The following is a 14,095-nucleotide window of genomic DNA, read 5'->3' as shown; positions in this document are numbered from 1 at the left end:
GTCTTGGGCTTCTTGCCCGAGCCCTCTATGCCAGATACTGCCTCTGGCTTCCTCTTCCTCTCCATCTCTAAATCTATCTCCCTCTCATGATCCCTCGCAATCATGTCCTCCAGCGTCTTGCAGCTAGAGCGGTTCACAAACTGGCGGATATCACTCCGCAACATCTCATGATACCGTGCCTTCTTCATCTCCTCGCCCACCACATACTGCGGAACAAGAAGGGCCCTCTCCCTGAACTTGGCGGTGATCTCCGCCACAGTATCAGTAGTCTGCTCTAAATCCTGGAACTCCCTCGCTAACTGTTGCACCTCGATCACAGGTGCAAACTCGGCCCTAAACTTGGTTGTGAAATCACTCCAGGTCATCGCATCCAATACTGTATCATCACCAATGGTTCTCCCAACCTCCTCCTACCAATCGCGTGCCCTGTCCTTCAGAAGACATGACGCTAGTCTGACCTTGTCCCCCTTGGGACACCTGCTGGTACGGAACGTGTTGGCAACATCAACCAACCACCTGCTGCTAGAAATGGGGTCCCGGGCCCCATGATAGTTGGGAGCTCCACATGCTCTGAACTCCCTAAACGTCAGTGTACGCGACCCCATCATGGCCGCTATCTCAGTGCGGAAAGCGCTCAGCTTCTCATCCAGAAGCTCTAAAGTACCCTCCTTGACCGATCCAAAAATCACAGGAGTCTGCTCTAGAATGCTACATGTAACCTCAGACGAAAGAAACTCCCTCATCTGCTCGGATCCAGAGCCCGAGCCTGATCCCTCACCTGAAGTGCCCGCCGGCCTAGGACGTAGAACCACCATACTGAAAATACACCATAACAAACATCAGTATACTCATCAAATCTCGAGGGATCTAACATACTAAAAGTTCCTTGGATTCACCTCAGCCTTCCTTGATTCGAGTACGGATCCTCTACTTTCAGTAGTACAGGCACATACTACCTTCCACATCTATCCGTACTTTCCTCAAGAACTGCCTCGACTCCACCAAGTCCCTTCTACTACTACTGCCTCGTGCGCTACTCTCATCCTAGGCTTGCCCTAGGGTAATCACCATCCCACTCTCCGCCATCACCTTCATAATAAGTCCATGCTATCTTCCCCTAACTAGCTCGCGAATACTATTACATATCACTAAGACTAAATAATTCTTCGAATGAGAGATCCTACCCTACAACGGTTGGACTCAGACAAGAGCTGGGCAATAGAGCTAGACCTAACCTTATGAAATTATTTAATCATCACAATATGTAACTTAACATATTCATTTACTAGTTAGTAAAAGATAACTAGGAATCCTAAAAGCACAAAGCAAGCAACATTCGAGCATCGAGTAAACATAATCAAGAATATCTCTTTCAGTCTATCCCTGACTAATTTGTAATAGCATGCAATTCATAAGCTGAGATACATATAACAGGCACATAAGGCATCCTTCCTAGATCCTTAGTCCTAAACTAGCATGCAACTCTCATAAAGCATATAATCATAATATAACATAAACTTGTATGGGTAATTTGGGAGTACTTACTTGAGCTCGGCTGATTGAATGCACCACACCCTTGTTCTCTTTTTCAAAGTTCTATTCTCTTTTCAAAATTCTTTTTATAAAAATGATTTTCTTTTGAAAATTTTCATACTAATTCCTTAGTTAGAGTTCAGACACACCCGAGGGTGTGCCCGAATCCCTCAAACCAAGGCTCTGATACCAACTTGAAACATTCCAAAAATACGTTCCAAAAATTTCGTTTTCAAATGATTATTAAAACCATAAATCATCCATACTCATAAATAAAATCGTGTATCATGTATCATAAAGTATCATAATATCTGTCACATGTCAAAATCTCATATCAAAATATCAGAGTAAAACTCCCAGGCTGAAGACTGTTGTGTGTGCCATGCGATCATCCCGAGCCCTTCCATTTGCTAGTGGAAGTACCTGAAACCAAAACTGAAAACCATAAGCACGAAGCTTAGTGAGCTCCCCCAAACTACCCCATACCATACACATATAACATTCAACTAAGAGATACGTGCCCCGCCCACACTCATGGAGATACGGGCCCCGTCCACATTCCGCTAACTAGGAGATACGGGCCCCGTCCACACTCCGCTGACTCTGAGATACGGGCCCTGCCCACCCTCAGCTACTTCGAGATATGGGCCACGCCCACACTCGGCTACTATGAGATACTGGCCCCGCCCACACTCAACTATTGTGAGATATGGGCCCCTCCCACACTCAACTACTAAACAAACATACAAGTATCACACAGACAAGTATAACTAAATCTATCAGTCAGACATATATCCATAATCAAACTAAACTGCGAGATACGGGCCCCACCCACACTCGGCTACTAAGAGATATGGACCCCGACCACACTCAGCTACTAACATATCATACTACGGGCCGACCTTGGTGCCTTAGACCCGTTCCTACTGAAGGGAAACTCACCTCGCAAGACTGACTACTGAAAACTCGAGCGGGAAATCCTTGATTGCTGCTCCGGCGACTCTCCAACTATCAATTCCTTAATAACACTTAATCAGAATCTGCTAATCCTCTCTTAGGGTAAAATGACCATTTTACCCCTGGTCAAAGTCAAAGTTAAAGTCAAAGTCAACTCCCAGTCAACTCAACTCGTAGAGTTATCTCCTAACTCGGCGAGTTCCTGAACGCTTAAACCCGTGGTCAACTGAGTCAACTCGTCGAGTCTCTTAACAGACTCGTCGAGTTCTTGCTGTCATAAAAATCGGGACAACCCGATACGACTCGTCGAGTTCCCTTATGGACTCGACGATTCCTTCTGTCTACTTGGCCATCGTAACAGATTAAGCCCCTAATTTCTTAGATCCAAGGTTCTTAGCTCGTTTGCTCACTGGAATGGCCTTCCTAAGGGTAAAGTTTCCAACTTTACCCGTTCATAACTCTTCTTAAAGGGTATAGACAAAACCCTAATTCCTTTAGGACATGGATCTTGTCCAAAAAGCCTTATAATCTCAAATCCACGCATGCAAACCTAGATCTAAGGTCTAGCTATGAGATGATCACTAAAAGTCTCAAGCTTGCTTCCATGCATGGCCCTTTTGGGCTCCAAAGGCCATAAATACTTCTTTAGCACTAGCATGAGGACTCTAGGGGCATAAAGTTTGCACCTTTATGTCCTCATAGCCTCTCAAGGCACTAGATCTGGAAGGACAACTCATGGGTCAATCCTTACCCACAAGTTAGCAAATCTTGGGCCAAAAACCCTCAAAAGAGGCCATAAATAGATCTAAGAAGAGAATGATCAAGTTTGAGGCTTTATTACCAGAAAATGTAGCTAAAGGGATAAAACTTCTGGGTCTATAGTCTTTCTCTTGAGTCTTCAATCTTCCACTTCTTTTACAAGCTTCATAATGCACAAAAACACTCAAAAATGGCAAGAACTAGCTCAAGATCACTTATGGCAGTTTAGGGTTTCGATAATAGGGTTTGGAGGTGATGGAGGCTGGGGTGGAGGCCAGATATGATGCTTAAATAGGGTGCAAAACCCTGAAAATTAGGGTTTCCTCCTGATGGACCTACTCGCCGAGTCCAGTCTCGGACTCGTCGAGTAGGCCATTTAAATCCCGCGGCCCAGTTGGTACCTACTCGATGAGTTAGGGTTACCAACTCGTCGAGTAGCTCTTACTAAATGAATGCTTTATTAAATTAAATACGTACCGGGAACGGGGCGTTACACCAAAGTTGGTTATGCTAATCCCTCTTCCAATCCAAAGGAAGCAGATTGCTTCCACTGTCATGAAAAAGGGATCTAGAAACAAAGCTGCCCGAAGTACTTGCAGGACATAAAGGATGGCAAGATCAATCCCTCCTTTGTAGGTATTTACACTATTCAATCTAACAACTCATCACATGCTAATTCTTGGGTCCTTGATACAGGTTGTGGTAGTCACATTTGTTCTGATTTGCAGGGACTAAAAAGAAGTAGGGATGTGGAGCACGGGAAGATAAACTTAATCATGGGAAATAGGAAAGTGTCGCATGTGACCAAGATTGGAGTTTATTCTTTATTGCTTAGTAATGGTTTAAATTAGATTTGAATAATTGTTGTTACTCAGCCGATATGGCGAGAAATATTATTTCCTTTCACAGTTTGTATAAACAAGGTTTTACCTTTTCTTTTAATAATGAAATTGGTGGAATTAATGCTTATTACAATGGTGTATTTTATTTTGAAGCATTACCTTGCAATGGTATATATGGAACTGTGATGGTTGTAGATAACTTAGGAAATAATGTGTTGAATATTGATTCTTCCAATGATTTGGATAAGGCATGCTTGTGGCATTGTTGTCTTGGACATGTCAACAAGAAGCGAATAGCCCAACTCCAAAAGGATGGAGTTTTGGAGTCATTCGACTTAAAGTCGGATGACACTTGCGGATATTGTTTACTTGGAAAGATGACCAAGTCACCCTTCACTGGTTCTTGTGAAAGGGGTGAAGGTTTGTTGGATCTCATACACACTAATGTGTGTGGACCATTCATAACCGCCACAAGGGATGCTAACCGCTTCTATGTGACTTTTACTGATGATTGTAGTAGATATGGGTATATTTACTTAATCAAGCATAAGTCGGAGACTTTTGAAAAGTTGAAGGAGTTTAAGCAAGAAGTGGAGAATCAATTGGGCAGGAAGATAAAGATGCTACGATCCGATCATGGAGGAGAGTATCTTAGTATCGAGTTCCTAGACTATCTTAAGGAATGTGGAATTGTTTCATAATTGACGCCACCAAGGACTGTTGGATAAGGTGTCTAAGTCCATAACTTTATTTGGTATATACTTGACCCGACCCGGCATGGTCCATTTGGGTTGCACTTCACCCGAACTATTTGTATGGTTAAACCTTTGTGAATTGTATGTTTATGATTTGTTAATATATTATAGGTTATAATATATTAATATGAAATCATATTATTTAATTAGTATTTGATCATAAATTAATTTAGAATTAATTTGGTGATAAAAAAGGTGACTAATTAAATATGGTCTCTAGTATTTATATAAGAGTGGGCTAATACTCATTTGGAATGGACTTGGCATGCATGGGAGTCCATGGATAGTCCATGGAGATTTTAACCCATGGATCCTTGGAAAGGAAGAGTCATGGGTATTAGGGTTTACATGGATGTAACCCTAATTCCCCATACTATATAAAGGAGCCTATGATGCTTGAAATGGTGCTAGTTGTGTGTGAAAGAAAGGTGGCCGATTTCAAGAAGCAAACATACACTCTCATAGTTTTTCCAAGTTTGTGGTGATTTGTGATTTCCATTTGAGGCATCCACATTATTGGTGCTTGGCTCTCAAACTCCAAGGAATCAACTCACTATTGAAAAGGTATGTAGTTATTCTAGCTTTTATGTTTAAAGTACCCCATGCCATGCTAGATATGTTATAAACCTTAGAAAAACAAATTTGCATGTATTCATAGTAAAACATAGATCCAAGGTTTCCAGGGTTGCATGTACACCATAGGAGTGTTAGGATGCTCAAAACCCATCAGTAGTATCAGAGCCTAGGATTGTTTTCTTGAATACTTAATGCAAACTGTGAAAAAAATCGAAAAATTGAGTTCTCTAAACAGTAGGCTCGCCGAGTCCATGGGGGGACTCGACGAGTCCAAGCACAAATTCATCCTACTCGTCGAGTAGGTTATTGCACTCGACGAGTATGAGGCTCTGACTGCAGTTTTTCAACTTTTGCTGCTGGAAATGGACTAGAAACATTACCCTAAACTGTTTTGATGTTTTAAAACCTGTTTTAGATGGTGTAATGGTTGTGCTAATCCATTTACAATGGCTTATATCAAAATTCCATGTTTAATATGTGTTCATATGATTCTTGAAGTTTTGATATGATATTCATGTTCTTATGAGTTATTGTTAGATCATAGGAATTACTTGCTAAATTGTTTAATGAATAATTCTTGATCGATTATGTGTTTTAATGGAATCCATAATTTGTCCTCAAGTTATGGATTTCCAAAGGTCACTTTCTTTAATGTATATTTAAAACACATAAGTTACATAAAATTGAAGAGTCTTCACTTTTATGAACCATTAACTCATAAGTTATGAAATGAAAAGTTTTGAATAGTTTCAAAACTTGCCCTCAAGTTTTGGAATTTGTAAAGTCACACACACTTTAATTCCAACCCTTAGGTTTTTAAAAGTTAAAATCCAACCCTTATACTATTATAATATTAATGGTTAATATTTATATAATATATGTATAAGATCAAGTCGTTTTACCGTTAGTAGGCCTCATTCACGAAGTCGGTCTATAAGGGGGGGTATAAGGTTGTTGCCTATAAAATGGCAGCTTAATGGGTGTCCATTCTCACCCACCGCTTCCTTGATCGGTGGAGGGTTGATAGCCGAACAGGTAGGACAATGACTTTAAATTCTCATTAAAAGTATAATGATTATTATAAAGTAACTAAATGTTTTTTTTCATAAATTCCCAATCTTAGTTACTTTAGGAAAATGTGAAAATGGTGCTAACCCATGAAATTCACACTTTGTACCTTACCAAGTCGTTGGTGGAGCGTGTGTGGTTAACCAGCACACTAACTTGGACTAGTAAGGATAACAAAGGGTGACTTAATGTTTATCATAGATCAGTGGAGCGCGTGTGGTTAACCGGCACATTGATTAGGTGATAATATTAAGGGTACCAAGTGAATTTGCATGGTTATTCACACCTTGTTTTGTGATCCTCGGCATCCCAGTCACAAAACCTGAAGGGCACAATCGAGATTAAAACATGCCATTGAAAAGTTCAATGAATCTCAAAAGAATCTAGGAATTTCAAAACCAATTAAACCTAATAATTCATTTCGTTTTCATGGTGGAAATTGGTGAATCATCATTCACCTACCTTCAAATATGTTATAGCTTAGATTACGGCATCCCTCTTCTAAGTTATAATATATTGTGTTGGGTTCTAGCCTTAATATTACATCTGGATGTCTTATTAAGGACTCTATATATTTAATATAAACTTGTCTTTCTTCTTTTCAGATGTCTTCCAACAATGCTTCGGGTTCTAACCCTACCCGCTCCTTCTCTCTCATGAACCTTTGTGGGAGAGTCATCTTCGATGGTTCCAACTTTATGGATTGGATCCGGAACATCAGGATGGTCACTCGTTACGAGGACAAGGAATATTTCCTCGACAAAGAGCTTAAGGAACTCGATGAGACTACTGCTACACCTGAGGAGATCGCTGAATACAGGACACATGAGAGAGATGCCACCAAAGTGGCATGCATCATGATGGCCACGATGACAGACGAACTCCAAAAGTCCTATGAGGATTATTACCCTTTTGAGATGCACCAGGACTTGATGGAAAGGTACCATCAGAGTGCTCGTCAAGAGCGGTATGAAATAATCTCCTCCATGATAACAACCCGTATGAAGGAGGGTGAACCCATCACGGGCCACATGCAGAAAATGCAAAGGTATATGGACCGTTTGCTGAAACTGAATGTGCACTTCCCAGAGGAGTTGGCAATTGATATCATTTTGCACTCCTTACCCTCGTGTTATGATCAATTCCGCATCACATACCACATGAACAAGGAGGAAGTCACACTCAGCAAGCTTCAAGGACTTCTGAAGATCGCCGAAAGTGGTCTTAAAGGTAAGTCGGTTGTTACTCCTACTCCTACAGCAACCCCTGTTTTGGCTATCGGGCAAGGCAAAGGGAAGAAGATGAAGCACCCTTCGAAGGGTACCAAGGGAAAGTCTCTTGATGGCTCCTCATCAAGTGGAACCAAAGGTGGTTCTGCCACTCCTTCAACCATCCCTAAAGATGCTGATTGCTTCTATTGCCAGAATAAGGGGCAATGGAAGCGAAACTGCCCAAAGTACTTGCAGGATCTCAAAGATGGGAAAGTGAAACCATCCCATGCAGGTATTTACACTATATTTTCTAATAACTCACCATATTCTAACTCTTGGGTCCTTGATACAGGTTGTAGTATTCATATATGTTCTGATGTGCAGGGCCTAAGAAGAAGTGAGGATGTGGAGCACGGGAAGATAAACCTAATCATGGGGAATAGGAAGGTTTCACCTGTTACCAAGATTGGAGTTTATACTTTGTTGCTAGATAGTGGATTAAAGTTAGATTTGAATAAATGTGTTTACTCGTCTGAAATGGCGAGGAATATTATTTCTTTTCATGGTTTGTACAAACAAGGTTTTACCTTTTCTTTTGATAATGAAGTTGGTAGTATTAATGCTTTCTTTAATAATGTTCTTTATTTTAAAGCATTACCTTGTGATGGTGTGTATGAAACTGTGTCAGTTGTAGATAACCTAGGAAATAATGTGCTGTGTATTGATTCTTCTACTAGATTGGATAAAACATCATTGTGGCATTGTCGTCTTGGACATGTAAGCAAGAAACGCATATGCCAACTCCAAAAGGATGGAGTCTTGGAATCATTTGACCTAAAATCAGATGATAGTTGTGAATCTTGTTTCCTTGGGAAAATGACAAAATCACCCTTCACTGGTACTTGTGAAAGGGGTGAGGATTTGTTGGACCTTATACATACTGATGTATGTGGACCCTTCAAAACCGCCACAAGGGATGCTAATCGCTATTATCTGACTTTTACTGATGATTACAGTAGATATGGTTATGTCTACTTAATCAAGCATAAGTCTGAGACTTTTGAAAGGTTTAAAGCGTTTAAACAGGAAGTAGAAAATCAATTGGGCAGGAACATTAAGATGCTTCGATCAGATTGAGGTGGTGAGTATCTTAGTATAGAGTTCCTCGACTATCTTAAGGAGTGTGGGATTGTCTCACAATTGACACCTCCCAGGACACCACAACTGAATGGTGTAGCCGAGAGGCGTAATCGAACCTTATTGGACATGGTTCGCTCCATGATGAGTCGAGCTTCGCTACCAATCTCTTTTTGGGGGTATGCCTTAGAGACTGCCGCCCATATCCTTAATCTAGTCCCTACAAAGAAGGTTGCCAAAACACCTCATGAGATGTGGACTGGGAAAGTTCCCAACTTGGACCACATCAAGATTTGGGGTTGCGAGGCTTTTGTGAGGCGCGAAACTCACGATAAGCTCTAACCTCGAAGTGAAAGGTGTATTTTCATCGGCTACCCACAGACATCCTTTGGTTATCTCTTCTACAGACCCAGTGATAATGTGGTATTTGTAGCAAGGAGAGGAGTCTTTCGCGAGAGAGAGTTTATAAGCCAAGGAAACAGTGGGAGGCAAATTGATCTTGAAGAAATTCAAGAGTCAAGTGGTGAAGGAACCTCAAACCCTAGCATTCAACCTGAGGAGGAAACTCTTGTTGATCCAACTGACGAGTCTGTACCTCTGAGGCGTTCCACGAGAGTTAGGAATGCACCTGAGCATTACTATGGTTTCCATATTACTGCGGAAGGTGATACACTTATCAGTGATAGTACACTGGTAAATCTGGATGAACCTAACAGCTACACGGAAGCCATGGCAGGCCCTGAGGCTGCTAAATGGAAAGTGGCTACGAACAGCGAGATACAGTCCATGTATGACAATCAAGTTTGGAACTTGGTTGACAATGTACCAGGTCGTAAGACAGTCGGGTGCAAATGGATCTTCAAGAAGAAGACCGACATGGATGGTAATGTACACACTTATAAGGGGCGAATGGTTGCAACGGGTTTTTCTCAAACTCCGGGAGTTGATTATGATGAGACCTTTTCACCAGTAGCAAAGATTAAATCTATTAGGGTTATGTTAGCCATTGCTGCATTTCATGACTATGAAATATGGCAAATGGATGTCAAAATCGCTTTCCTTAATGGGAAATTGGCTGAGGATGTTTACATGAGTCAGCCAGAGGGTTTTGTCAGTACAGAGCACCCTAATAGAGTGTGTAAGCTTGAGAAATCCATTTATGGATTAAGACAAGCACCTCGCAGATGAAATCTTTTTTTCGATGAGAAAGTCAAAGAGTTTGGCTTTTCGAGAAGTGAAGATGAGTCCTGTGTATATGTCAGAGCTAGTGGGAGCATAGTTAGCTTCTTGGTGCTGTATGTGGATGACATACTACTCATTGGAAATGACATCCCAACTTTGCAGGAGGTGAAGTCCTGGCATGGGAAGTGTTTTGCTATGAAGGACATTGGAGAGGCTTCCTATATCCTAGGGATAAGGATATTAAGAGATAGGAGTAAAAGACTAATTGGACTTAGTCAGAGTACCTACTTGGATAAGGTGTTGAAAAGGTTCAACATGCAGAATTCCAAGAAAGGAGAATTACCGATCCAAAGCAATGCCAAACTGAGCAAGGCTCAGAGCCCGAGTACAGAGGCTGAAATAGCTAAGATGAGTCGATTACCATATGCATCCGCTGTTGGCTCGATCATGTATGTTATGACTTGTACTCGCCCTGATGTGGCCTTCGCTTTGAGCATGGTCAGCAGATATCAGGGGAACCCTGGAAAGGCTCACTGGACTGCGGTAAAGAATATTCTCAAGTACCTGCGGAGGACTAAGGACTGGATCCTTACCCTTGGTGGGAGTGATGACTTGAGAGTAATAGGGTATAGTGACTCTAGCTTTCAGACTGATAGGGATAACTTCCGCTCTCAGTCGGGCTGGGTCTTTATTCTAAATGGAGGGGCAATCACTTGGAAGAGTTCCAAGCAGGAGACGGTAGCTGATTCAACCTGTGAGTCAGAGTACATAGCAGCGAGTGAAGCGGCAAAGGAGGCGATATGACTGAAGAACTTCATCGGAGACCTTGGAGTTGTTCCAGCTATTAAGGAGCCTATGGAGATTTTATGTGACAACAATAGTACGGTTGCCTTAGCCAAGGAACCGAGAGATCATGGCAGATCCAGATACATTGACAGAAAATATCACTTCATAAGACATAAGATAGAAGAAGGACTCCTCGTGGCAAAGAGGGTATCATCAAAAGAGAATCATGCAGATCCCCTCACGAAGGGACTGACGAGGGTTAGGCATTTACCGCATGCGAGGCGCATCGGGCTGAAGGATGATATTAGTTTTACAGATTAGGTATCTATTTCTGAAACTTGTAAAATGTAATCGACATTTGATGATGAATAAAAAGGTGTGGTTATTTATGAGTAAGGTGTTACTGTCTTTTGTTAATTATTTACTATTGTTTCAGCTTTGCATGTTTTGACTTACAGAATAAGTTACTTTATTCAAACTTCCACAGTCAGTCATACGTCGGAAGTAGGTATGAATTAAGACTGTCATGAATTGGGCTTGTAGATGACTAAAGGTGTTTAGCCATAGCAATGGTTGCTACAACATTCATGAGTGCTCATAAGTTATAAGTATTGGAATAAACCCACGCTCACTTGCATCACTTCATGGAATTTATCTCGAGTGATCGTGATACGGTAATATCATATAAGTCTTCAAACCTAGAGATATGAGTTGTTGCCGATGAGTTGGTTATGCATTGATTGCACGAAAACGCATCAGTAACTTGATGTTATAAAACGTGCCTTTATGTATAATTCAACAAGTAGTAGAAACAAGTATATGAGTCGAAGTTTATCTGTTCCTTCTAGTCCTTGGAGGATTAGAAGCGATATCTGGGCCCCTCGATGATTTTGTTTTGACCTATGTACCGGGCCTGGTCAGAACCTAATTAATTTGGTGATCAAAAAGGTGACTAATTAAATATGGGCTCTAGTATTTATATAAGTGTGGGCTAATACTCATTTGGAATGGGCTTGGCATGCATGGGAGTCCATGGATAGTCCATGGAGATTTTAACCCATGGATCCTTGGAAAGGAAGAGTCATGGGTATTAGGGTTTACATGGATGTAACCCTAATTCCCCACACTATACAGGTAGTCATTCCCCCGTTCCTTTAGTCTTTTCAACGGTACTTGAATCTTAAGTCGCGGTCATAAAGGAGCCTATGATGCTTGAAATGGTGCTAGTTGTGTGTGAAAGAAAGGTGGCCGATTTCAAGAAGCAAACATACACTCTCATAGTTTTTCCAAGTTTGTGGTGATTTGTGATTTCCATTTGAGGCATCCACATTATTGGTGTTTGGCTCTCAGACTCCAAGGAATCAACTCACTATTGAAAAGGTATGTAATTCTTCTAGCTTTTATGTTTAAAGTACCCCATGCCATGCTAGATATGTTATGAACCTTGGAAAAACAAATTTGCATGTATTCATAGTAAAACATAGATCCAAGGTTTCTAGGGTTGCATGTACACCATAGGAGTGTTAGGATGCTCAAAACCCATCAAGGACACCACAACTTAATGGTCTGGCTGAGAAGCACAATAGAACCTTGCTAGACATGGTTCGTTCCATGATAAGTCGAGCTTCGTTACCTATCTCATTCTAGGGGTATGCCTTAGAGACTGCCGCCCATATCCTTAATCTAGTCCCTACCAAAAAGGTTTCCAAAACACCTCACGAGATGTGGACAGGAAAGTTCCCACATTAGACCACATCAAAGTTTGGGGTTGCAAGGCTTTTGTGAGAAAAGAAACTCACGAAAATCTCGAACCTCGGAGTGAGCGATGTATTTTCATCGGCCACCCATATAAATCTTTTGGATATCTCTTCTACAGACCGAGTGACAATGTTGTCTTCGTTGCGAGGAGAGGAGTCTTTCCTGAGAGAGAAATCATAGGCCAAGGAAATAGTGGGAGGCAAATTGACCTTGAAGAGCTTCACGAGTCAAGCGGTGAAGGAACCTCAAACACTAGCAATCAACCTGAGGAGGAATATCATGTTGATCCAATTGACGAGTCCTTACCTCTAAGGCGTTCCAGTAGAGTTAGAAATACACCTGAGTTTTATGGTTTCCATATTACTACAGAAGGTGATACATTTATCAGTGATAGCACACTGGTAAATTTGGATGAACCTAATAACTACAAGGAAGCCATGGCAGGCCCCGAGTTTGCAAAGTGGAAAGAGGCTATGGACAGCGAGATTCAGTCCATGTATGACAATCAAGTTTGAACTTGGTTGACAATGTATCGGGTCCTAAGACAGTCGGGTGCAAATGGATCTTCAAGAAGAAGACCGACATGGATGGGAAAGTACACACATATAAAGCGCGACTGGTTGCGAAGGGCTTTACTCAAACTCCGGGAGTTGACTATGATGAGACCTTCTCACCAGTAGCAAAGATTAAATCTATAAGGGTTATGCTAGCCATAGCTGCATTTCATGACGATGAAATATGGAAAATGGATGTCAAAACCGCTTTCCTTAATGGAAAGTTGGCTGAAGATGTTTACATGAGTCATCCAGAGGGTTTTGTCAATGCAAAGTACCCTAATAGAGTGTGTAAGCTTGAGAAATCCATTTATGGATTAAAACAAGCATCTCGCAGATGGAATCTTTGTTTTGATGAGAAAGTCAAAGAGTTTGGATTTTCGAGAAGCGAGGATGAGTCCTATGTATATGTCAAAGCTAGTGGGAGTATAGTGAGCTTTCTGGTATTGTATGTAGATGGCATACTGCTCATAGGAAACAACATCCCAACCTTGCAGGAGGTTAAGTTCTGGCTTGGGAAGTGTTTCGCTCCGAAGGACCTCGAAAAAGCTGCTAATATCCTAGGGATAAGGATATTGAGAGACAGGAGTAAAATGCTAATAGGACTTACTCAAACTACCTACTTGGACAAGGTGTTGAAACGTTTCAGCATGGAGGAGTCCAAGAAAGGTGACTTACCTATCCAAAGCAATACCAAACTGAGTAAGACTCAGAGTCCGAGTACAGAGGCTGAGATAGCAGAGATGAGTCGAATACCATATGTTTCCGCAGTTGGCTCGATCATGTATGCTATGACATGTACTCGCCCTAATGTGGCCTTTGCTTCGAGCATGGTCAGCAGATATCCTGGTAAAGCTTATTGGACTGTGGTTAAGAACATTCTTAAGTACCTACGGAGGATTAAGGACTGGGTCCTTACCCTCGGTGGGAGTGATGACCTGAGAGTGACAGGGTATAGTGACGACAACTTTCAAACA

Source organism: Lactuca virosa, chromosome 6 (assembly GCF_052849685.1).
Source record: "Lactuca virosa cultivar CGN04683 chromosome 6, Lactuca_virosa_CGN04683_v6, whole genome shotgun sequence".
Taxonomy (NCBI): domain Eukaryota; kingdom Viridiplantae; phylum Streptophyta; class Magnoliopsida; order Asterales; family Asteraceae; genus Lactuca; species Lactuca virosa.
This window is presented reverse-complemented; position numbering follows the sequence as displayed.